The sequence below is a fragment of the Lichenostomus cassidix genome, chromosome 1 (assembly GCF_008360975.1).
Source record: "Lichenostomus cassidix isolate B80296 chromosome 1, HeHo_3.0, whole genome shotgun sequence".
NCBI lineage: Eukaryota > Metazoa > Chordata > Aves > Passeriformes > Meliphagidae > Lichenostomus > Lichenostomus cassidix.
Window position 1 is genome coordinate 20,388,697 of NC_139479.1, and position 6,495 is coordinate 20,395,191.

The 6,495-nt window shown below is 37.0% G+C and overlaps 1 long non-coding RNA gene across 2 annotated transcripts; it reads left to right on the top strand.

Annotated features, from left to right (window-relative positions):
• The first annotated feature begins 1,571 nt into the window (after positions 1–1,571).
• LOC146444313 (uncharacterized) lies at positions 1,572–6,123 on the top strand. Of its 2 annotated transcripts, XR_014850058.1 has the most exons (5): positions 1,572–1,682; positions 3,356–3,375; positions 3,839–3,939; positions 4,637–4,797; positions 4,904–6,123. It is a non-coding gene; the product is annotated as an uncharacterized LOC146444313 (long non-coding RNA). The 2 variants fall into 2 exon arrangements; XR_014850057.1 differs by having other exon boundaries at positions 4,637–6,123.
• Positions 6,124–6,495: the final 372 nt, after the last annotated feature.

The following is a 6,495-nucleotide window of genomic DNA, read 5'->3' on the forward strand; positions in this document are numbered from 1 at the left end:
AAGACACAAAGAAAATTGTGTGTTCAGCTGTAGTGTGAAAATACTGCACTATCTGCAAAAAACAATCTTTTAGCTTTTTCTGTTGCAATTTAGATGAGCTTTGATCACTGAGGTGATAGTAGATTTTGAGGCTATGTTAGGTTACAGCACATGCTTTGGACATCCATTTCTGCTACCGAGGAGGTGTCTTTGGGGACAGTTGACTTCAAGGATGATCAAGAATCATCAGTCAGCACTCCAGCATTAGAAGCTTCAAGTTTATGGGATCATATATAACACAATATAAGGAAAAATCAACATATCGATGGTTCTATGATTCATCACCTAATCTATTATATTTGTTTAAGATTACAAAAAATATATGTGAGAACACTACCATTTCAGTTTTCCTTTCAGGCTGGTTATAACTTACATATGATATCTGTAAAAACACCTTGTTTTGGACAAAATGTTTGTGCTGGTTTACAGTGCAATCAGTGCCTTTGGTGCAATCAGTATAATGTCATTTGCTGTTGTGAGGATCTCATTGGAAGTGGTTGCAACTCTCCTCCACTGGGTTCATTTTGATCTCTTGGAGAGAACTTTAAGGAGTGGGAATATTTTCTTCATTGCAGGCTGGTGACAGTAACAGATGAAGGGAAGCAACCTGAAACTGTAATAAAGACCATATTTAGGCCTTTTACTACATGCATTTTCCTGTAAATTGTTGATAGAGTTCACAGTCCCAGAATGCTTTCATTAACTTCAATTTCTGCATGTCACAATACTGCTGTGTTTACTGACTGCAACATTATTATCTGAGCTGACTATCATCAATTATAGATTTACCATTTCAAATTCAAATTACTAGAGACCACACCCCAATAAACCTTCCATTAAACAATTTCAGATCCTGCTGACAAGAGAGAATGCAGCAGCCTGTTTTACAAGCCTCATGCTAGAGGAGAAGCTAGAGCAGGATTTGCAGAAATAGGGAGAGGAGGAAGCAGCTTGTTACAGACCACTGCTTGCTGGCTGTCTTGTGTCACTCTCTAGGAGAGGCTGCATAATTTCACAAGGCTGTTTTTAACACTATAGGTATATCTTGCCCATGAATGTTACCTGCCATCTATTGCATGTTTGAAAGGAGGATGGTTTAGACATTGGTTCCTTCCTACTTCCTCAGAAAAAAAATAGAAGCCAAAACTCTGTGTGCCTGTTGATATGCACTTGAAAGCCCACCTGCCTCTTTTTGCTAATGAAGTGGCAGAGAGGGCTCTTTGGGATGAGGACTAGCTCTCTGAAGGCAGCTGCCTTTTAGAAGCTGTTCTCTAGTTTGCTGGTGTTCAGATCATGATGTAAAATGTGCGATGATAACAAAGGGCAGCAGGCAGCCTAGACCTAGATAAGTTACAGCTGTGCCCCTAAACAAGAGAGATAAACCACCTTGGAGGGGAAAAAAGCAAAGAATGAGTATGTGTATGACTAACTAGAAAAGGCTCCTGTGGATAGTTTGCAAACCAACTGCAATGTAATAAGGAACACCTGTTATGCATGTGAAGAAAGGGTTTAAAAAAGGGGGTACCAGGGATAATAAACTGCTGATGCCTGCCCCCATCTTGAGTGTCAGCCTTGAGTCCACCGTCAGTAAAATCCCATCTTTCCTCCAACAGAAAATGGAATAATATAAATGCTGCTGCTTCGTGAGTTTGTACTTCTGATTCTTTCCCAGACAATCTCCATGAAGTTCTGTGTCGAAACTGAAGGGAGGGTGGATGGAAATATGTAGCTGCACATATATACCCTTTGAGTTAATAAATCATTTCAGAGTACCTCTACGTGACCTCATAGACCTATCATTAACCTTATGCTCTTCTCTAAGGGACTGCTTCATCTCTGGAATAATTGAATGGGATTTAGACTTTAAGTCTCAAGAGAGCTTTGCTTGGTATCATTTCATTGCATGTCCTGCTTGCTGTGATTTTTGTCTGCTTGGGTTTTTTTGCTTTGAGCTTAGAACAAACTTAACTTAAAATCTAAGATGACATTGAATTATTGAGATGAACACATGAAAACTACAGGTGCAGAGAAAAAATGAGAATCCAAGCTACTGGATTGCATCTTAGCTCTTTTATTCCCCATTATACTAATTGAGATGCTCTCTTTTTTCTCCATTTAAATTGTTTAGAGGTAATTTTAGTAACTTAAATTTGGAACTATTCCTTTACTGTGACAGGAACAATGTGAAGATCTTATAGGCACTGCAAAAATTTAAGGATCTTTTCAAGTAGAAAAAGGAAACAGCTATTACTAATTATAAATGAGTTTCCCAAAAGCCTTAATAATTTTCAGACCCTGTTCCATTACATCGCCATGCTGGTGCAATTGTTTTAGCTTAACATCAGGCTAAGAACTGTCCAGCAAGCACCCTCTCCAGTGGTACATCCATGTACTGACAGAAATAGACAAGTTCATAGCCACAAGTAGCAGACCAGCAACATAAGAATATGAGGTATTTTTTAAATAATGCCATAAACAGTATCAAGCCATTGGAAGTAAGGCAAGCTGCACCCAGTTTTAGGCTGATTAAGATAATTAAAGAGTGACATATAGAGTCCTCAGCAATGTGGACATTTGATGTGTCTTCCCTGATGAGTATTTCATGCTTCTGCTGTTGGCACCAGAGAACACTATACTGACATGCTGCTATCCAGTCTAGTGAATACTTACTCTATTTGCTCAGATCATCTCATAATCATGACTATCCACCAGATATTACCCAAATGCTTTCTGGCTTTACAAATGTTTGTTTCTAAGTTGTGATTACATTAATCATTTGCATTAGAATAACTGATCTGATCTCCTAAGCTCTTATTTATACAGGGAATGTCTAATTACCCCACGTGAGAGTAGACCTTCCCAACATTTTTATTTAAGAACACCTTAAATCATTTATGACTTCCAAAATTATGGCATTAAGACCCTCTAATAGTTAATGAATTGTGGGGACGTGACTAAAAAACCCCAAAAACTATTGTTTCTTACAATAGCTCCTGCTTTATAAGCTTTAAGAGTTAAACTGTTTTCAGATCTATGAATTTTTAGCTACACTTGGGAAGTGACATATGCAATCAACTGTTCTTTGGAAAGGAAGCCAACTAGAGGACCAAAAACTAGCAGAAATATTGGATTCAAAGGCAGTTGGTGGTGGTGGTCTTCACTACAAGGATAGGAATCCAGGTGCATCACAGCAGCTTATGAGACACTCAAAAAGCTATAGTGAAAACTGAAGAGAGAAAATATTTTTTTGGTCTTGTTTTCTTAGTGCTTTAAGAGACAGCTGGCTATAATTTTCTTTTCCCTTTTCCTTTTTCAGGTACCATGAATTCTCTTCAGGTAAATGAGAAAATAATATTTTCACTTATTTTTGTGCATTGTAGTATTTGTCCCCTTGGAACTTCAGCATAAAACCCTCAAATTCTTCCTTAGAGATGGGTGGGGGGAGATTGTTCTAATGATTTACATTTTATAACATATTTTGCAATATTTTCTGAATGCACTACCTTATTATTTATTAAAAAAAACAACTACCATCAAGGGCCCTTTTTCTCACATTGTATTTATAGGAAAAGAAAAAGTTATTTCAAAATAACAAAATTCTTGTTTTTCCCTCATTACCTCTTCCCTTTCCCAGTGAAGAGGGAAACTCCCATCCAAACTTTTGCTCAGAAATAGGAAACTAAATTTCAAAAAGGTTATGAAACTTATCCAAACATCATGAAGGATAAAAGTTAGCCCCAAAATAAGAATTCCAAATCTGAGACAGACCTTCTGACTCCTGAAAAACCTTTCTTTTTAGAAGGAACAGTAAGCCTGGACTGATCACTGCAAGGCTGTATCAGGCTGGTATTTTCAGACTGCAAAGGAGAAGAGAAGCCACTGTGAAATGGCATACAGCAGGTCAGACTTCAGCTCTAATCAATCACATACAATACTGTAAAAAACCATGCACTTAAGGACCATCATCTAGGGTAGGAAGCAAATAAAGTTAGCAGTAAATAGGAAAAAAACCCCAAGCACTAAATAACACCCTGCTTTGCGAGAAAAATTAGGCTTTAAACTATTTCTATGTTTCTCTGATATTTTTCTTTCCAAAATGAGCCATGCTTGCTAAACCATGGTTGACAGCTTCATTTTCAGAGATTCAACACTGTGTTTATTAAAGTTTTGATGCTGGCATTTCTCAATTCCATACCATCATAAAATGTATTCAGCTGAACTACATGAAATAGGTTGTATCTTATGGGGAGGGAATGAAAAATGCTTCACGGATCCAAACAAACACATTTTGTGTTTTGATATGGCCATTATGAAACGCCGTTTGCACACATTCAACAGTGGCTTTTTAAAAATGTGCATCTTCTGTCTTTATTTATTTTCAATGTTTTCTCCAGAAGGTGTCAGGGAAGAGTGCTTATATTAAACACAAATGTCAAGGTGTCAATGCTGGAGACTCTGCCTGTAAACAAATCAAAAACTATAAAGATCATAAGGTTTTCAGAAAAACTTTACATAAAAATGCAGCAATGAATCTTTATTTGCAAAGTTTAACTTTATTCTCTTTTGATTCATATTCCACTTCTCATTTTTCTTTTAGGAAAAGAAAAAAAACAAGTAAAAAGAAGCATTGTGCATTCATCAAAATAGAGCCAATGCAAGAAGACTCCTTTGCTTTGTGGTGTGGGTGAATCTGAGACAATTTCATATCCTGATATCCATGAAAAAATGCATTTTCTTGCTAATAGCTAATATAAAAAGGTAAACATTTCTTGCAGAAGTTTTGTTTCACAGTTAAATCTTTGGTGTTGTAAATCTTTTGTGTGCAAGGGTTTATAAGTTATATGATTTGTATGATTTTTTACAGTGCTTAAAAATCCCAGTGTCAGATGTTATATAAACAAACATACAAAAGGAGGTCAGATCCTTACCCTGAAAAAGCATAACAACCTGCATTTTTTCTTATTCTATGTGTCCATAATTTAGAGACAAAATAAAACATGTATTTACTGAGTACTAAGTATTGACTTGTGCCCTGAAAGCATGGTTTAACAGTTCCCTGGCAATTTAATAAATTTTGAAATATCCATGGTTTTCATGGGAACAGAAGGAGGAGGTCTACTTTGTTCAGAGGAAAAAAGTCATCCTACTTGAATCCCTGGGTTCTATGTTGAAATTATATTGTAAATATAATGGATGCTGATAGTTAAAAGGCAGAAGGAGGCAGAAGTTTTTCATGCTTTCTGCTGTTAAGCCAACAGCTGATGAGCTTTTGTTGATGAATGTATTTCCTGTTATGGTGAAGGCATTTATTATGAAGAGCATATCTCTTAAATTTATATAAATGGAATATTGTGTGGGAGGATGAACTGCTTGTTTTTTAAAAATGCTAATTTTAGATCTTTGCATATGCTGCAGTATTTTAGTCGAGGCCAATCCTTAGCCAAATGCCCAGCTCATAACAGTACTCCTCCTCTCGTTTAAACTAATGACAAAAAGGCTCCCTCACTTCACAAAAGTAAGGTCAAACCTTAGGTGGGCTGCAGGGCACTCAGGCACACGATCCTTTCCTCGTTGCACTGAGCCACAGCAGAGTTCTGAGTAGCTCATTACAGAACCAGGGAGTAATCACACTATAGATGCTCCATGCTGTGCAGAGCAGCACACTGACCTCCACCTCCCCTGTCTGTGAGAAATTAAGAAAACTGTTCCCCCTCATGAGCAATCAGTCTTGAGGATGGACTCCAGCCTGATGCAGGGCACATTCTGTAACTGCAGAATCACACAATTCGTTCATAGTTTTAGGAAAGGCCTGATTTTTATTTTTGGATGTAAAAAATATATTTGAGTTGGCTTCTGAAGATCTTTGAATCCTGTTAAAGTTTTATAAGAAAACACATAATTTTCTCCTTCTTCATTGCAAACAAAACATTAATTAGAGAATGTACCTATAATACAGAAATAGCTGAAAGTTTTTCTGTCATCTGATACAGTGGTTTTTTTACTTAAAGAAAGGCAGTCAGATCTTGACTTTGCCTAAGTTAGGGTCTCATTTAAGTATTTTTATTTGTGTAGTATGATCCAAAATTAACATGATTTGTCTTACATATAGTGAGATTTAGCTACTGTTAACATCTGTCAGACATATCTAAGTATGGTCACCCCAAGCTCATTATATAGTCAATGTAATCGTCATGTTAAGCATAAAATCAGCCCATATTCCTGTATAAGGTGTTGGTTATCCCCACTCCTTGTTCCAGGTATGAAAGCAGCTGATACAGTGGGTGACACCCACAGAAGGGCAGCAGAGCTTCATCAACTGCTTCATGTGTAACAGACATTGACCTTTTACATACCCAAATTTCATCCGGCTCAAGCAGGAGCTGAAGCTCACCATATTTCTATAGCTAAATTAGATATGAATTTAAAGCAGGCCAGTGCTTTGGCAATTTATGGCAG